Raw genomic sequence first — 20627 nt, 5'->3', positions numbered from 1 at the left:
AGTGGCCGTAGTTGCGGCGCTTGCTGCTAGGGGGATCCTACATGCGCTCGTCGTCGCCAACCGTTGGTGTTTTCGGTTCTTCCTCGACGGTGGGCAGCAACACCACCTCGGGCATTGGATGAACCACCGCCTTGCCCTTCTTGTCAACGGCCGGGAGCACCTTCATGCCCATCTCATTGCTCTCCTCGATCTGCACACAATTCATGAAGTCAGGCACAAACAAAGTTCATGGCTCATTGAAGAGCATGTAGTTAAAACGACATGACTGTCACTCTTCCTCCTCTCCATCACGCCTATATTTACTCAACCTGACCACCACTACTTACCCACCCCATCTCTTCTATCACTATCAACCTTCCTCCTCTCCATCGCCATGAGCTCCAGCTCCAGCTTCAGCTCCAACGCCAACCCCTTCCCTTGGGGTATTCGCTGCAGGGCCTTCTTCGTCGGGTGGTCGAATGGTGACCGCACCAAGTTTGAGAACACCATGGAGGTGTGCTCGAACTTTGGCTCCATGCCTGACATGCAGAAGAATCTGATGCAGTGCTCATGAGGGCCACTGCACAAGAGTTGAAAGCGTTGATTTCTAATACAGCGAAGGGCGTGATGGCAGTCGACATCATTGGCCGGGCCATGAATCACGCCGTCTCCGATGACGCTAAACAGAGGAAGATGTGGTCCAAGTACAAGAACTACTGGGCTCCTAATGACCGCCGTGTCGCGGTGTACTGGGAGACGGCAATCGTGCCATCGGCGGTCATCGGTGAGGGGCCTAAGGAGGAGGAAGAACCGGTTCAGATGCCAGTGAGGACGCCGGAGGCAGACCGTCGTAGCTGGCAGATCGACCTCGACTCCGCCGAGGACGACGACGACCCGCCGCCCTGCAGGGCGATGGACAAGAAGATGAAGGCCAGCCACTCGACCCGCCGATCTGTACGCCTCAACGGCGCGATTATGAACTAGTATGAACTCGTATCAACTAGTATGAAGTGCCATGCTTATGTACCTCTATTCCACATTCCCCTCTCCGCCCTGGATCGAATCTACCGTCGGATCAAACGCGAAAAAGTAGTACATGACGAACAGAAAAGTGCTTACCGCCATTGCTGCGGGCCATGTGATGATCCGCTCGCCGGTTATGGAGCCTGGTGGTCTTCTTGATCTCCTCCGATCCGCCGCCGTCGGTGAGAGTTGGGCGAGTGAGAGAGGGTGAGGAGAGGGAGCGGTGAGGCTAATAACTACCGACGCTTTGGGAAGCAACGCGGCTTCTCGAAAGTGTCCGTTCGCGTGCAGCCGCCGTCGCCCACGTGCATCGTTCGGGCCTAGCTCTGAAGAAATTGCCGATTCGAGCGTTACGAGGGAGTCAAGTTCAAAAATGTTTTAAACATCGTGTCATACAGACCTAACAATGTATGCAGTCAAACAAAAAACCGATTTTCTTTTTCACGTGGAGCTGGTTGGACCTCGTGCACGCAACCAAACCGACCGTTGATCGATCGGTGTTGTCTCCGATGATACGATGCTGATCGGCACACCCTTCAGCACTGCACTTCTTAGAAAGTACACCAATATCTGCAGGAATTTTTTATTATACCCGTCTAGATACACTCAGTTCAACGCGGATCAAAGTCAAAACAACATCATTGTGCATGCGCTATTCGCCAAAAGGGTCGCGGAATCGCGTCGCGTTCTGAAGGCTCCGGGACGCCAATGGCTGCTCGCGCTTGCGTCCTTATCCACACAGTGCGCACGCCACCGTCAGTCTTCGCCGGCGCCCGTGGCCTGCAGACCAACCACGGCCGCCCATTGTCCAAACTCCGCGACGTTACAGGTGTATGACCGGCACGGCAGCAGTGGTTTACGCCAGCACGACACAGCACGCGTGCTTTCGTGCATGCTGCCACAGCAGAAAGCCGTCGACGGGGGACTCCTCGCTAGCTAGAGTCCCACGCATGTACGGAGCGCTGCTCCGTTGTCTTTTTCCGTTCCAACGCGCGCTCAAAATTCAGGGGATGCTGGGATATTCTCTGTCGACGTAAAGTTGACGAAAACGACGGCAATGGTGACGCTCGACTTTGTATTCACATGCAAAAGATTTTCACCAACTTTATATACGAGCACAGAACCTAATACTACGGTAACATAAGGCATGCATGGTCCTTAAGTCTGCTTTCTGAAAAGAAAAGGAAAAGCTGCTGGAGGTAAACATAGAGAGTTCTGGCGCGGTAATATCTTGTGTGGGGATTTCTCAGTTCTTCCGTGTCTGAACCCATCAACAACAGGCTTGGACATGCTTGCCAGCACTTGGAACTTTTGTTGAACTAGTTAATTAATAAGCAAAATAAAGAACACGCATCTCCCGCCGGGGAAGCCTAACGTGCAGTGGCTTGCAGTTTTGGTAGGTCCGTACGCCAAGCCAAGCAGCGTGGCGCGATCCTTTTGCTTTTGTTTTTCAGCCTTGGATATTGACGTGTTTCTTTCTCTTACTTCCTGTTAGCTGGTTGATTGACACTTGATATAAGTTAAGCTCGTTCCAGCTAAGGCGGGCGTGTGAAGTGCAGCAGAAGAAGCGTTCATGTCATAATCACCACCCTGCGCAAGGATGACACGCATTGAGAGCTGTGCATACCCGACCTGCTGACACCTGTTTTCTGCACTCAAATTAGTTTAGGGCATCTCGAGTTCAAGCGGTGGAGGCGCCTCACATCTATCTGTCTATGTGTTAGGTAACCAGCACCGGATTCATTCGATCTATTAGTATGGCTCACGAATTCAAGTCTCGGGTAGCTATTATAGTGGATCACACAAATTCGATGGAGGGGAATCGGGGGAGGAAGAAGAACAAGTAAGGGGTAGTCGCCGCCGTCGGTTTGTTGATCAACTCGATACCTTCTCCTCTCCGCGCCTCGCCTTAAGTAGAGGCAGCGGCTGGTTTCGGTTTGACCATGCCGGCCCGTGGTAGCCTGAGTTAGGCAATATAATGAAGCTTAGGGTTGAAAAAGGTGAACTTCTCATAGAGACAAAACTCCTTTATATAGTGAGGGGCATTTCCAACCGTTACCCACTTACTCAGCCTGCACATGAGCGGTACTACCGCTCCCGAGAACGGTACTACCGCCTATTAGAGGTAGTACCGCTCCAGGGGGATGCAGTACTACCGCTGAGGCACGGAGCAATAATACAACGGCAGGCACAGGCCGGTAGTACTATCGGGATGGTACTACCGCTGCCGGAAGCGGTACTACCGCCCATTAGGGGTACCTATATAAGCACCAAACTTTGCTGCAGGCCTAGCCCAGAAATACCGAGGGGTCCTCGTGCGATAGTAATAAGCGGTACTACCTCTCACTGGGCGATACTACCGCCCAATACTACCACTCGAGAAACCGCCCAGTCCAATACGAAAAGCGTCCAGACCCACGGACAGTGGTACTGGCCAGAGCACTACCACCCCAGAGCGGTACTACCGCTTGCCAGGGCGGTACTACCTCGGATAAGTGGTAGTACCGCTCTACCGCTTGGATCTTTCCAGCCATGGCAGGGGCAAGGTTAGGGTCACACTAAGGCGGGAAAGCGGGTGCGAGAAAACATGTACATGATGATTCCACCCAAACCTTTCCGACGCGGACCCCCTCTTAATAGTATGACTTTTCCTATGACTCGAGTACACCGATAGTGAAACGTAAGGAAGAAAACTGTCTTCAGTCTAATACACCGAGGGGCATGAACCGTTGAAAGGACGTGGATGTCGCCTAGAGAGGGGGTGAATAGGTGCTATAAAATAGTTACAGTTTAGCCTTGAACAAATGCGGAATAAACTAACGTTTAATTTGTCAAGCACAAAACCTAAAACAACTAGGCTCACCTATGTGCGCCAACAACTTATGCTAAGCAAGGTAAACAACTAAGTGATAGCAAGATGTATAACAAGAAACAATATGGCCATCACAAAGTAAAATGCGTAAGTAAAGAGCTCGGGTAAGAGATAACTGAGGCATACGGAGACGACGATGTATACCGAAGTTCACACCCTTGTGGATGCTAAACTCCGTTTGGAGCGGTGTGAAGGCACAATGCTCCCCAAGATGCCACTAAGGCCACCGTAATCTCCTCGCGCCCTCGCAGATTGCAAAATGTCGTGATTCCACTAAGGGACCCTTGAGGGCATTCACTGAACCCGTACAAACAAGGTTGGGAAATCTCCATAACTTAATTCGAGGATCCCAACGACACCACGAAGCTTCACCACAATGCCATATGGCTTCGAGGTGACCTCAAATGCTCGGGGCAATCTCCACAACTTAATTGGAGACCCCGATGCTTGCCCGGAGCTTTACACCATAATGATTGAGCTCCAAGGCACCACCAAGCTTATAGGACGCCAAAGCATCCATGAAGAACAATTTCTAGGGTACCAAGTACCAAAGGGTAACAAGTTTCTCGACTTTCCACTTCCACATATCACCGTGGAGAACTCAAACTGATGCAACTAATGCAATGGCAAGAACACACAAAGTGGTTAAATCCCTCACACTCAATCCCTCCACAACAACAAAATCTATGGAGGAATGTGAGAGGAAGAACAAGGAGCTCACAAAGAACTCCAAGATCAAGATCCAAGGGGTTCCCCTCACATTAAGGAGAAAGTGATTGGTGGAAATGTGGATCTAGATCTCCTCTCTCTTTTCCCTCAAGAACTAGCAAGAATCATTGAAGGGATTGAGATTTAGCAAGCTCTAAGAAGGTCAACAATGGGGGGCAAACACGAGCTGGAAGGGATGTGGAACCTTGGGGAAGAAGACCCCGTTAAATAGGTCCCCACGAATCTGATCGTTACACCCGTTTTTACACTAGGGTGGTACAACCGGTGACGAGGGCGATACAACCGGTCTACAAAAATTAGAGGAACAACCGGCCACCCACCGCCCAACAACCGGGCCAAAACAGAGACTTGGCCCTGAGGTTCCACCAGCCACGGCCGCTAGGCATGGCTAAGTCCCAAGCGGTACAACCGCTTGGAAAACCGGTAGTACCGGCTATGTTTAATATAACGGTACAACCGGGCCACCAGCGCCCAACATCCGCAGCAAAACAGAGCGATGACCGGTTGTGGACCGGTGGCGGGCCGGTACAACCACCCAAGGGTAGAGTGGTACAACTGCCTATGGCAGTGGTACAACCTGTCAGTTAGAAAACAGGAAATACTAGAAATGCCATAACTTTAGCATACAAGCTCCAAATTGAGTAAACTAAAGCTCTTAAGAACATGCAGTTATGAAAATGCCAAAGATATAGAGATGTGAAACCTCTACGAATGAAGAACCGACAAAAACTTCCAACATCAAAAACATCATAGAAGGTGCATATGGACTCCGTTTTCGATGAACTCGAGCTTGTCATGAAGATGTCCATAAGATACCGTTGCGCATCCTTTCTCAACTCAACATGTAGCCTTGGTCTACATCGATGAAATATACCATCTCCATGGCTTGTCGGAGTCTATTCTATTTGACCGTGACCCCATATTCACCAGCAGGTTTTGGCAGGAGTTATTCAGACAAACTGATACCAAGCTGCGCATGAGCACTCCATACCACCGAGCAACCGATGGAGAAACCGAGAGGGTGAATCAGTACCTTGAAACATTTTTGCGTTGTTTTGTGCATTCATGCCCGGAGAAGTGGAGCTCATGACTAGCTATAGTAGAATACTTGTATAACACTAGTTGGTACAGTGCTCACGGCAAGTGTCGGGGAAAAACCAACACCTATGGGAAAATCAAGGAGTCCCTTGATCGTTTGGCGTGGAGAGGGAGGTATGGCGTCGAGAGCGGAACTAACGGTCAACACCGGCAAGATTCTTTTTACCCAGGTTCGGGCCGCTTGGCGCGTAAAACCCTACTCCTGCTTAGTTTTTATTGTGGGCTTACTGTAGGTTGATTTTGCTACAGTAACTTAGATGGTGATTAGGGAGTCTCCGATTCCGAAAACGTCCAACCTCCTACGAATGAGCTTTGGGCCTCATTTTATAGGCAAAGGGGTCACCAACGGTGCGCTCAAAGGATGTACAGTGAACAGTGTTCACCGCTCTACTTCTTCGGTGGTGTCAGGGGCAGTAAATGCCTTGTCTGGCACCTGACCTGCCGCAAGGGCGTAGCGACACGTACCCAGGTGAATTGACACCTGGGCCCTGCTACTGCGACAACAGACCTTCCCTGGCAACGGCGCCAGGAATCCTGCTGCTACGGCTACGCCTATAGGGACTTCCTTGGCAAATATGCAAAGGATTTCCTCGCGGCCTTGGAGCCTTGTGTTGGTGTTCCCTTGAAGAGGAAAGGGTGATGTAGCACAACGGCGGTAAGTATTTCCCTCAGTTTGAGAACCAAGTTATCAATCCAGTAGGAGGAGCGTTCAAGTCACAAGTACCTGCACAAACACAAAGAGCTTGCACCCAACGCTATGAAGGGGTTGTCAATCCCTTATAGATTGTTTGCAAAGTGAGAACTGAAAGCAAAGAGTAAACAAAGCAAAGTAAAAGTGAAAGTGGAAACGATAGTTGTGAATTGACCCGGGGGTCGTAGTGTTCACTAGTGACTTCTCTCATGAAAGCAACTAGACGGTGGGTGAACGAATTACTGTAGAGCAATAGATAGAACCGCGCAAAGTCATGACGTTATCTATGGCAATGATTATATCTATAGGCATCACGTCCAAAACAAGTAGACCGATACTTTCTGCATCTACTACTATTATTCCACACGTCGACCGGTATCCAGCATGCATCTAATGTATTAAGTTCAAAAGAACAGAGTAACGCCTTAAGCAAGATGACATGATGTAGATGAACAATCTCAAATTTATGATGAAAGCCCATCTTGTTACCCTTGATGGCAACAACACGATGCGTGCCTTGCTGCCCCTTCTGTCACTGGGAAAGCTCACCACACGGTATGAACCCAAAACCAAGCACTTCTCCCATTGCAAGAATCATAGATCTAGTTGGCCAAACAAAACCCAAGACTCGGAGAGACTTACAAGGGTATCAAATCATGCATATAAGAAATCAGCAGAGACTCAAATATAATTCATAGATAATCTGATCACAAATCCACAATTCATTGGATCTCGACAAACACACCGCCAAAGAGGATTACATCGGATAGATCTCCATGAAGATCATGGAGAACTTTGTATTGAAGATCCAAGAGAGAGAAGAAGCCATCTATATACTAACTACGGACCCGTAGGTCTGAAGTGGACTACTCACGAGTCATTGGAGAGGCAATGATGATGATGTAGAAGCCCTCCAACTCCAAAGTCCCCTCCAGCAGGGCACCGGGAAGGGTCTCCAGATGATATCTCGCGGAAACGGAAGCTTGCGGCGGCGGAAAAGTGTTTTCGTGGATGCCCTGATTTTTTCTCGATTTTTAGGGAATTCATAGGCCAAAGAGCTAGGGCAGGGGAGCACTAGGGAGGCCACAACCTGGTTGCCGTGCGCCCCCTGGCCGCGGCAACAGGGCTTGTGGGCTCCCTGTGGGCCCCCTGCCTTGGCCCTCACGTCCTCCGATCTTCTTCCTTTCTGGAAAAATTTATTTCGGGGATTTTATTCCGTTTGGACTCCGTTCCAAAATCAGATCTGAAAAGAGTCAAAAAAACACAGAAAAAACAGGAACTGGCACTTGGCACTGAATTAATAAGTACGTCCGAAAAAAGATATAAAAGGTATATAAAACATCCAAAGTTGACAAGATAACAACGTGAAACCATCAAAAATTATAGATACGTTTGAGACGTATCAAGCATCCCCAAGCTTAACTCCTGCTCGTCCTCAAGTAGGGAAGTGATAAAGAATGAATTTTTGATGCTTTCATGCTACCTAGCATAGATGTCCTTTGTAACTCCTCTTATGTGACGTGAATGTTCAGATCCATTAGATTCAAAACAATAGTTTGCTATTGACGTGGAGACAATAATAATTCAAGCAACCTAGCAAGGTAATCATGAACTTTCAAAATAACAAGGCCAAAAGAAAGTCATCCCTACAAAATCATATAGTCTGACTATGCTCTATCATCCTTGCACAAAAAATTTAAATCATGCACAACCCCGGTATTGGCCAAGTAATTGTTTTCACATCTTTACTTTCTCAAACCTTTTCAACTCTCATGCAATACATGAGCGTGAGCCATGGTTTTAGCACTATAAGTGGTGTGGAGTGCGGTGGAGGTTGCAAAGACAAACAAAGAGAAGATGGTCACATTGACTAGGCATATCAATGAGCTATGGAGATTCTCATCAATAGATATCAACGTGAATGAGTAGGGATTGCCATACAAATGATGCACTAGAGCTAAGAGTATGTGAAAGCTCTTAAAGAAAACTAGTGGGTGTGCATCCAACTTGCTTGCTCACGAAGACCTAAGGCAAATTTGAGGAAACCTATCATTGGAATATACAAGCCAAGTTATATAATGAAAATTTCCCACTAGCTATATGGTGGTGACAAAACGAGAGACTCTCAATCATGAAGATCATGGTGCTTAATATGCACAAGTGTGGAAAGGTGGCAGTAGCATTGTCCCTTCTCTATTTTTCTCTCATCATTTTTTTTGGTGGGCTCTTCGGCCTCTTTTTTTTTTTTTTTTTGGTGGGCATCTTTGGCCTCTTTTTGTATATGGGCTTCGCTGGCCTCTTTTATTTCCTCACATGGGAGAATGCTCCATCAATGATGATCATCACACTTACAACTCAAAACTTAGAGCAATGATGACTCTATATGGAATGCCTTCGGTAGTGTACCGTGACAATGATCTAGCATGGCATAGACATCGATGGGAACATCGTGCTAGCTATCTTACGATCATGCAATGGCAATGTAGAAGTGGTGGCACATGTCATGGTGGTAGTTGCATGGCAATATATCTCGGAATGGCTTTGAAGAAGCCATAGTAGGTAGGTATGGTGGCTGTTTTGAGGGAGGCTAATGGTGGGTTTTATGCACCGGCGAATGTTGCACGACACTAAAGAAGATAGTGATGGTGGAAGGTGAAAGTGCATCTAAACCATGGACTCAACATTAGTCATGAAGAAATCATATACTTGTTGCAAAAGTTTTAGTAGTAATCGAAACAAAGCATTCAACGCATACTCCTAGGGGAAGGGTTGGTAGGTATACACCATCGCGCGATCCCGACCGCCACACAAAGGATGACAATCAATATACTAATCATGCTCAGACTTCATCACATAGCGGTTCACCATACGTGCATGCTACAGGAATCACTAACTTCAACACAAGTATTTCTAGATCCATAACACCTTACTAACATAACTTCAATATTACCACAACCACAACTCAAAACTAATTGAGATGAATCAAACGTATAACTATTCAATGCACATGAAGGTGGAAGTTTTCATATCCCTTTGGATAACTACCCCTTTTGAGACTACTATCATAGCATAGATCAACTACCAAACCACGCGCTTCCGTGCTCTAAAAGATATAAGTGAAGCACATAGAGCAAAATCAACTAGCTCAAAAGATATAAGTGAAGCACATGTGAGCTGAATTGTCTAACCAAAGGATATAAGTGAAGCTCGACAAAATCACGGTGAGTGCATGTCTCTCTCTCTAGGTGTGCAGCAAGGAAGATTGTGACACAACAAAAATAAAAGACTCCTACGATACAAGATGCTCCAAGCAAAACACATAACATGTGGTGAATAAAAATATAGCCCCAAGTAACGTTACCGATGGATTGAAGACGAAAGAGGGGATGCCTTCCCGGGGCATCCCCAAGCTTAGGCTTTTACAGCATCCTTGAATCAACTTGGGGTGCCTTGGGCATCCCCAAGCTTGAGCTCTTGCCACTCTTTATCTCTTTGTCCATAAGAACTTCACCCAAAACTTGAAAACTTCACAACACGAAACTTAAACAGAAACTCGTGATAACATTAGTATAAGAAAGCAAACCACCACTTCCTTAGGTACTGTAGCAAACTTAAATTCTACTTATGTTGATGTTGAGTTACTGTACTTTCTATCTTCCATGGCTAATACCCCCCGATACTATCCATAGTTTCATCAAAATAAGCAACCAACTCAAAAAAAACAGAATCTGTTAACAGCAGATCAGTCTGTAGCAATCTGTATACTTCGTATACTTCTGGTACTTAAAGAATTCTGAACAATTACGAAGTCTGAAGAATTTGCGTAGCAATCAGCAGCAAAAAATCAACTCAAAAGCTCTTACATAAAAAAATGGAAATTCTTTTCGTGAGCAGAAAGTTTCTGTCTTTTCCAGCATGACCAAACGATCATCCCCAAGACTAATCATAACGGTTTTTCTTGGCACAAACGCAAAAAGAAACACAAAAGCACAATCATAACAGAATTATGAAAGTGTGGAAAACACAACATAGAAAGAAAAAGGATAGATTCGTTGGGTTGCCTCCCAACAAGCGCTATTGTTTAACGCCCTTAGCTAGGCATAAGGTGATGGAATCACGTATAGTCATCTTTGGTGCTCAAACCATAAGTAGCCCTCATCATAGATTCATAAGGCAATCTTATTTTCTTTCTAGGAAAATGCTCCATGCCCTTCTTTAGGGGAAATTGAAATCTAATATTCCCTTCCTTCATATCGATGATAGCACCAATAGTCCTTAGGAAAGGTCTACCAAGAATAATGGGACATGAAGGATTGCAATCTATGTCAAGTACAATGAAATCCACGGGTACATAGTTCTTATTTGCAACAATAAGAACATCATCGATCCTTCCCATGGGTTTCTTGACAGTAGAATCCACAAGATGCAAATTAAGAGAACACTCTTCAATCTCATGAAAACCAAGAATATCACATAAAGACTTTGGAATCGCGGAAACACTAGCACCCAAATCACACAAAGCATTGCATTCATAGTTTTTGATTTTGATTTTGATAGTAGGTTCCCACTCATCATGAATTTTTCTAGGTATAGAGACTTCCAATTCGAGCTTCTCTTCAAGAGATTTCATCATAGAATCTACGATATGTGCGGTAAAGGCTTTGCTTTGGCTATAAGCATGTGGAGAGTTTGCAATGGATTGCATCAAAGAGATGCATTCAAACAAGGAGCAACTATCATAATTGAAATCCTTGAAATCCAAAGTGGGAGTTTCATTACTACCCAAAATTTTGATTTCTTCTACTCCACTCTCCACACCTTTATCATCAAGATAGGTGGGCTCCGAATCATTGGGGCGTTTTTCAACCAAAGTGGATTCATATCCAGCCCCTTCATCAATAGGTTTGACACGCGGAAACAAAGATTCAAGAGGATTCACACCAAGCACTTTAAGATCTTTGTGATTTGCATCACTAGAACGCACCCTTTTAAACGATTCATGCCTAGCGCGAATTTGGGTGGTTCTTTCTTTGCTCTCATTCATGGAGACACGCATAGCTTTTAAAGTTTCATCCAAGTTGACCCTGGGAGGAGCACATCTAACTTTCAAAGCATCAATATCACAAAACATCCTATCAACGCTCTTAGCCAAATCGTCTATTTTGAGTAGTTTTTCCTCTATGGACGCATTGAATATCTTTTGAGAGTTGCTGAACTCTTTGATATTACTCTCTAAATCAGAGGGTAATTTGTTGTGATTTCCATAAGTGTTGTTGTAGTAATTTCCATAATTGTTAGAGGAGTTACTAGGAAAAGGCCTAGGAACATAGTTTCCTCCAAAAGCATTGTTGTTGCCAAATTGTTGCTAACAACAAAATTAACGTCCAGACTAGCGTTGTTACTCTGAATCAAGGAAGATAGTGGCATGTCATTAGGATCTAAAGGATCATTTCTACTAGCAACCAAATTCATCAACTCGTCCATCTTAGCACTAAGCGAGTTAATTTCTTCTATAGCATGTACCTTTTTGCTAGCAGGTGACCTTTCAGTGTGCCACTGAGAGTAGTTGGTCATGATATTGTCTAGGAGTTTTGTAGCGTCTCCTAACTTGATTTCCATGAACGTTCCACCTGAGGCGGACTCCAAGATATTGCGAGAAGCGAAATTCAAACCAGCGTAAAAGATTTGTATAATCATCCACAAACTCAAGCCATGAGAGGACAATTTCTAATCATTAACTTCATCCTCTCCCAAGGTTGTGCAACGTGTTCATGATCAAGTTGCTTGAAATTCATGATATCGTTACGTAGAGAGATAATCTTAGCCGGCGGAAAATACTTGGATATGTAAGCATCTTTGCACTTATCCCAAGAATCGATACCATTTTTAGGCAAAGAAGAAAACCAAGTTTTTGCGCAATCTCGCAACGAGAAAGGAAAAAGCTTCAACTTAATCACGTCATTATCCACATCTCTTTTCTTTTGCATATCGCAAAGTTCAATGAAGGTATTGAGATGGGATGCAGCATCTTCACTAGGAAGGCCAGGGAATTGCTCTTTCATAACAAGATTCAACAAGGCAGCGTTGATTTCATACGATTCCGCACTAGTGGCGGGAGCAATCGGAGTACTAATAAAATCATTATTATTGGTACTCGAGAAGTCGCAAAGTTTGGTGTTTTCAGCCATGATGACTTCGACAAACCAACAAGAACACAAGCAAGCAAGAAAACTGGAAAAGGAAAACGGCAAAAGGCAAAAGAAAACGGCAAAGGAGAAAGGCAAATGAAAACGGCAAGGGAGAAAGGCAAATGTAAACAACAATTGTGAAGTGGGGGAGAGGAAAACGAGAGGCAACTGGCAAAAAAGGTAAATGCAAGAGATGAGTTTGTGACACCTACTTGGATAGATCTCCTCCCCGACAACGGCGCCAGAAATCCTTCTGCTACTGCGACAATAGACCTTCCCTGGCAACGGTGCCAGGAATCCTGCTGCTACGGCTACACCTATAGGGACTTCCTTGGCAAATATGCAAAGGATTTCCCCGCGGCCTTGGAGCCTTGCTGAAAGGATCGATATGGTTGGCTAGAGGGGGGGGGTGAATAGACAACGACCACTTTTTAATTAATCTTAGCAAGTTAAGGTAAACAACATACGGGTTCACAAATAATACGACAATGAGGTGAACCCTGAAGAAGCTAACAACGAGAGCTATTAAGACAAGTAAGATATGGTCACAAGCATAAGCAAATACAAAGTAAAGGATAGAGATAACTACAAGTGGAATCGATGGAGACGAGGATGTGTTACCGAAGTTCCTTCCCTTTGACAGGAAGTACGTCTCCGTTGGAGCGGTGTGGAGGCACAATGCTCCCCAAGAAGCCACTAAGGCCACCGTATTCTCCTCACGCCCTCGCACGATGCAAGGTATCATGATTCCACTATAGGTGCCCTTGAAGGCGGCGACCGAACCTTTACAAACAAGGTTGGGGCAACTCCACACAAAGCTTGGAGGCTCCCAACTAGACCACGAAGCTTCACCACAATGGAATATGGCTTCGAGGTGACCTCAACCGTCTAGGATGCTCAAACACTCAAGAGTAACAAGATCCGCAAGGGATTGGTGGGGGAATCAACTTTTCTCTTGGTGGAAGTGTGGATCTAGGCCTTCTCAACCAATCCCTAAAGAATCAACACGTTTGATTGGCTAGGGAGAGAGATCGGGCACTTTTGAGCTTGGGGCGCAACAATGGAGCTTAGAGAGGTAAGAGATAAGGTTCCACAGCTAGAAGAACCCATTATATAGTGGGGGGGAAAATCAGACCGTTTTCCCACTCTCTGCCCAAGCTCCAGCGGTACTACCGCTGGCACTCCAGCGGTACTACCGCTGACCAGGGGCGGTACTACCGCCGCCTAGCGGTACTGCCGATGGGTGCAGCGGTACTACCGCTGGAACTCCAGCGGTACTACCGCTGGCCCCAGCGGTACTACCGCTGGGCCCCTGGTAGTGCAAAAAGCACTACGACCGCCAAGAAAGTCTTCGCAAAAAGGTCCGTCCATGAACTACCGCTAGGCAGGCGGTACTAAGCTCCTGGAGCGGTACTACCGCTGACCAGGGGCGGTACTACCGCCAGCCAGCGGTACTACCGCTGGCTGCAGCGGTACTACCGCTAGCCTTCCAGCGGTACTACCGCTAGGGAGAGCGGTACTACCGCTGGGGACCAATTTGCAGGGAGGAAAGAAACACAGTGGCGGGGGCCGCTCCAAAGATGAAGGTAAGGGAGAATATGTGAAGTGTGTGCGTGCAAAGATAGATTCCACCCAAACCTTTCCACTACGGATCCCCTCTTAATAGTACGACTTTCCTATGACTCAAATAAAGAGAATCGTAGAGAGCGTCGTGCTTCCGTTCCATGAATGAGGAGACGAGTCGTCTTGTGCCGTAGACGTGTGTTATCTGAAATCTTAACACACACGGTTAGTCCTTTACGGTACTGTCATCAATCACCAAAATTACTTAGGCATAAACTATGCCCCAACAATCTCCCCCTTTTTGGTGGATTGATGACAATACCGGATTTGCACAGAGAATAATATGAGAACAAAAAGAGAGAGATATATGACAATACGGGGCATATGACTCACAGCATATGATGGAAATAAATCTCACAGAAGTTCATGTCTCACAAACGGTAGCAAACTAGAAGCAAACCAAGTTCGAAGCAAACCACGAAAGAAAGCAAAGCAAAGCAAAGTTCGACTATGAAAGCAAATCCATTCCTAGACTCTCTCCCCCTTTGGCACAAGACACCAAAAAGGGGCACACCTAACGCCACAGGTAGTTACTCCTCATCCTCAGCATCACCAGACTCGTCGGTACCCTCCTGATCGTCCTGCTCCTCCTCTTCCTCCTCATCGCCAGACCACTGGTAACCTTGAGCCTGCATCCAAGTAGCCTCTGGAGTGATGTCGTCCTTTGATCCGCTGGAGATGTCCACATCAAGAGTCCTGAGAACACGCTTGTGCCTCTGGCGGCTCTCCTTCTGAGCCACGTGCGTCTGGTACTGACCCTTAGCCTGCATACATAATAGAGTCTTCATCTTATCCTGCAGTTTGATGGCCCAAGATGGCATGGCAGAAGAGCGGGACTGAAAGGCGGTTCCTCTGTCAGCTGCAGTCTCTGTGTCAGTATCCATGTGCTGAGAGGAAGTTGATGGGTTCGCCCATTTCTCCTTGACGCAAAGCTTGATCGGGTCGTGCCGAATGTAGTCAGACTGAGCGTAGAGCACATCCTCTGGAAAAGTTTCTTGCCACTTCTGACAAATATAAGCGAACAGATAGGGCCCGTAGATGGGAACCTTACGCATGATGATGCAGTTCCAAAGCTCCGTGAACATCACATCAGAAATATCAGAGGGGCAGACTCCTGAGCCATAGCCTCCTCACAAAGCAGCATCATCTCAGCCAAAGAGCCATGAACCTCGTCAAAGTTACCAATGCGAGGGAAGAGGGTGTTGTGAAGGATCGGATGCATGATGTCCAGATGTTTGGGGAGCACACCCTTCCTCACATAGAGTTTCTGCAATCTGTCCTTTGCAGGGGGGCTATCGGTGGGGGCTGCAGCATGAGGATGCAACCCAAGTGGAGTGTCAGCTCCCTGGAAGTCAACCTTGAGGAATTGCATGAATTCACGCCAGGTACCGGTCATCTTCTGAGTTCCTGCCATCCACACCATAGAGCACTCTTCATCAGGAGAGAAGTGGACCGTGACATAGAACTGAGCAACAGCAGTGGGGTCAAAATCTGTCTTGAAAGTGATGATGTCCTTGATGCCCAGTTTGTCAATCAGAGAGAGGGCATCACCAAAATAGTCCAGGTTCCGCTGAAGATGAGCTAGGTCAATCCACTGAACAGGGACATAGTTCTTCTTGAATTGCGCGACAATATCACGGTAGATCCTGCACTGATCCTTTGCCCAAACATGGTCAACATTCTTGATCACAACCTTCTCTTTCAGATAATGGTTCTGAGTGCGAAACTGCAGAAAGTCCTTGGGGGGCATTGTTCGGACATTGATCCCCTTATCCTTGTGCGCGGACTTCTTGAAGGACTGCTTTTTGGGCTGCAGACCTGAGGTGGCAGACCCCTCGGGAGCCTCTGGGTTGCGAAACTGCTTTGACTGCGTGTCCCGTGGGGGGTTCGAACGGCGAGAACTACCTGTGACACAAAACACACACCGAAAAGAGGCGGCAAAAAGAGTCAAAGCAATGAACTAGAAAACAACAGAAAAATAGACACTCATTGCCAAGCACATGAAGAGAATGCACAGGGAATCCTCCTGGCGGTAGTACCCCTACCCCTGGCGGTAGTACCGCTGGGGCCTAGCGGTAGTACCGCTACCCCTGGCGGTAGTACCGCTGGGGTTTGACTTTCAGATCTGACAGATAAAAATAGACCTCATGCATAGGGCTACACGATTTTTACGAGGGGCATGGGCTGTATATGAACACTAAGAACTCCACCCCAGCCCTACTCACATGAGGATCACAGGTATCACCGAAATAAGTACATGCCTAGGCAAGAGAGAGCAAGTTTTAGATCTAATCCAAACATAGTTCAAGTGCTAGATCTAAAAACAAGTAAATCCTAGGGCATGGCAAAATAATCAGGAACGATTCATAGGACCTGCACTCCCCTCAAGTATCTCCTTCATGCCATCCAAGAACAAGGCACAAGATCAAAGACATGGATCCAATCCCCCAATGCTCCTAACCCTAGAACAAGAACATCAACCAAATAGAAGAAGGGGAGGAGCTTTACCGGGATTCATGGCCTTTGGAGGAGGAAGGAGAGGTGGAGCAACCCTTCCAATCCAACGGAGAGAAGGAGCTCCACGAAACGAGATCAAACCAGGGGGATTTCGGGCTAGGGGAGGGAGGAGCTGCGAGAAAGAAGAAAGAGCCTGAGAAAATCGGGCTCCCCTCCTTTATATAGCCCAAGGGGTACGGGCCAGCGGTAGTACCGCTAAGGACCTAGCGGTAGTACCGCTGCCTGGCGGTAGTACCGCTGGATGCAGCGGTAGTACCGCTGGGGTCCTGGCGGTAGTACCGCTCCCCCTGGCGGTAGTACCGCTCCCCCTTGAGATAGCCCTAAAAATTTCCTAGCCGGTCGTGTTAGATGGGAATCCTGGCGGTAGTACCGCCATACCTGGCGGTAGTACCGCTACCCCTGGCGGTAGTACCGCTGGGGTCCTGGCGGTAGTACCGCTACCCCTGGTGGTAGTACCGCTGCAAATGTCACAACGCGGCCTAGGATAAGAGAAGAACTTGGGCAAATGACAAGTAAGTAAAAACGAGATAGCACCTAGAAAAATGTACTGACTTGTCATTGTATATCCTTTCTTCTATATCAAAGAAAGGTGGGAGGGGCGGTTGCCGAGGCCACCTATGTGTGAGACAATGGTATGACACCGCGAAGAATTATCCTTGGGTTCATGACCAATGCTCGTCTTTGAAGCACAAGTGCCATTTGACAATGGCTAAAGTGAAAGACTAGATTGATTTATGCATAATGGGGGGAGGGAAAGTTCATTGAGAGAACAACACTCCCCCTGTGTCCATGCCTACATCTAGACCAAGATGGAATGCAAAGTGAGGTGCAACATGCCTAGTTTCAATCCACATTACTTGAATCAATGATATTTAGCTCATGCCTTAACTCCCGGAACCTTGCTTCATCTAGAGGCTTAGTGAAAATATCTGCAAGTTGCTCTTCGGTGTGGATGAAATGAACCTCAATATCACCTAGCTTGATATGTTCACGAATGAAGTGATGACGAATATCAATATGTTTGGTTTTGCTATGTTGCACCGGGTTGAGGGAAATCTTGATAGCGCTTTGATTGTCACATAGAAGAGGCACTTTGTCACAAGTGACACCATAATCCTTTAAAGTTTGCCTCATCCATAGCAATTGTGCACAACAACTTGCAGCTGCCACATACTCAGCTTCGGTGGATGATAAGGAGACGCAATTCTGCTTCTTTGACGACCAACTTACCAATGAGCGACCAAGGAATTGGCATCCTCCAGACGTTGACTTTCTCTCCACACAATCTCCTGCCCAATCTGAGTCAGAATAGCCAACTAGATTGAAGTTTGCTCCTTTGGGATACCAGAGGCCAAAGTTTGGGGTATGAGCCAAATATCGAAAGATTCTCTTAACAGCCATGCAATGGCTTTCTTTTGGTGCGGATTGAAACCGTGCACATATCCCTACACTCAACATAATATCCGGTCTAGATGCACAAAGGTAAAGGAGGGATCCAATCATGGAGCGATATACCTTTTGATCCACTGCTTTACCATTGGGATCACTGTCAAGCTTGCATCTTGTTGGCATGGGGAACTTGACCGGTTTGACATCTTCGAGCTCGAACCGTTTGAGCATGTCTTGAGTGTACTTGGCTTGTTTGATGAATGTCCCTTCTAGACCTTGTTTAATCTCGAACCCGAGGAAGAACTTCAACTCTCCCATCATGGACATCTCAAACTTCTCAGTCATTAGTGCAGCAAATTCTTCATTGAAGGAAATGTTAGGAGAGCCAAAGATAATATCATCAACATATAGTTGGCATATGAACAAATCCCCTTTAACCCTCTTAGTAAAAAGAGTGGGATCTATCTTCCCAATTTCAAACCCACGATCTTGTAACAACTCAGTAAGATACTCATACCACGCGCGTGGGGCTTGTTTAAGGCCATAGAGTGCCTTATTAAGTTTGTACACATGATTGGGGAGCTTGGGATGTTCGAATCCCGGGGGTTGTTTGACATAGACCAACTCATTTAAGGGACCATTAAGAAAGGCACTTTTCACATCCATTTGTTGTAATTTGAAGTTATGATGAGAAGCAAATGCAAGCAACATGCGAATAGATTCTAGACGAGCAACAGGGGCAAAGGTTTCACCGTAGTCGATACCCTCGACTTGGGAGTAGCCTTGAGCCACCAATCTTGCCTTGTTTCGAATCACAATCCCATTGGCATCTTGCTTGTTCTTGAATATCCACTTGGTCCCGATGACATTATGTTCCTCCGTTGGCCTAGGCACTAAATCCCAGACTTGGTTGCGCTCGAAGTTGTTAAGTTCTTCGTGCATGGCCATAAGCCAATCCTCATCATCGAGCGCTTCCTGTACCTGTTGAGGTTCACAATACGAAACAAACGCGTGATGCTCACAATAATTCCAAAAATGTTGACGGGTGGATACTCCCCTTTTTAAACTACCAAGTACATTCTTCATAAGATGTGACTTGACTCTCAGCTTGTTCGCATTCTTAGCTGCTCGACGCTCCAAGAGTTCTTCATTAGTTAACGGGGGAGCATCGACTTGTTTCCTTTGCTTGCCCTTGCGTCTTGAGCCGGCTGTTGGAGCTCCAGAGGGGAATTGTGAAACAGCCTCCTGATCATCTTGTCCTTCGACTTGAGCAGGTTCACTAGTTTGTTCTTGTGTTTGTGGTTGCTCTTGATCTTGATCTTGTGCTTCTACTTGGTCTGGATCTCGGGGTTGCACTTGATCTTGATCATGAGAAGGTTCGGAGTCTTGGGGTAGTGCTTGAATATTCTGAGACACATCATCTTTGTTGGGCAATTTATCTTGACCTTGAGCTAGTTCATTTTGTTGAGAGTCTTCTCTTTGTTCATTGGAAGCGTGTGGGGGCTTGTGGAGGTGATGGCTCCACTTGAGTAGAGCATTGTCCTTCTCCTTCGGCCACAAGGGGTTCCTCAATGGGGAGTATTTGACCAATCCCCATTCTTCTTATGGCTTGGGGAGGAATTTCATCACCTACATCACAAAGACCACTTTGCTCCACTTGGGAGCCATTATTTTCATCAAACTCTACGTTACACGTCTCCTCAATTAGTCTGGTGGACTTGTTGAGGACACGGTAAGCATGAGAGTTTGTAGCATAACCAACAAAGATACCCTCATGTGCTCTCGAATCAAATTTAGCTAACCGTGCTCCTTTCTTGAGAATGAAACACTTACAACCGAATACCCGGAAGTACTTGAGATTGGGTTTGTTTCCAGTTAGAATCTCATACGGAGTCTTGTTCAAGCCTTTGCGGATGTAGAGCCGATTGGATGCATGACATGCTGTGTTGATGGCCTCTGCCCAGAAGTTATATGGAGATTTGAATTCTGCCATCATTGTCCTTGCAGCGTCTATCAAGGTCCGGTTCTTCCTTTCTGCCATGCCGTTTTGCTGAGGGGTATATGGTGCAGAATATTGGTGCTTTATTCCCTCATCACCTAGAAACTCATCTAAGGTGTAGTTCTTGAACTCGGTGCCGTTGTCACTCCTAATCATCAAGATCTTTGCTTCATGTTGACGTTGCGCTTCATTAGCAAAGTTGATGATCGTTTGTTGAGTTTCACTCTTCTTTTTAAAGAAATATACCCAGGTATATCTTGAGTAGTCGTCGACAATCACTAATCAATACTTTCTGCCTCCAAGACTATCAAATGATGGAGGACCAAACAGATCCATATGGAGAAGTTCCAATGGCCTCTTAGTGTAGATAAGAGTCGTTAGACGATGAGCAGTTTCATGAATCTTTCCTTCAATGCAGGCACTGCAAACACGATCTTTAGCAAAGCTCACATTTGTTAGTCCACGAACATGGTCCCCTGTCAGAAGACTTTGCAAAGATCTCATATTGACATGAGCTAA

This window comes from Hordeum vulgare, chromosome 3H, assembly GCF_904849725.1.
Source record: "Hordeum vulgare subsp. vulgare chromosome 3H, MorexV3_pseudomolecules_assembly, whole genome shotgun sequence".
Taxonomy (NCBI): Eukaryota; Viridiplantae; Streptophyta; class Magnoliopsida; order Poales; family Poaceae; genus Hordeum; species Hordeum vulgare.
Note: the sequence above shows the minus strand (reverse complement) of the source record.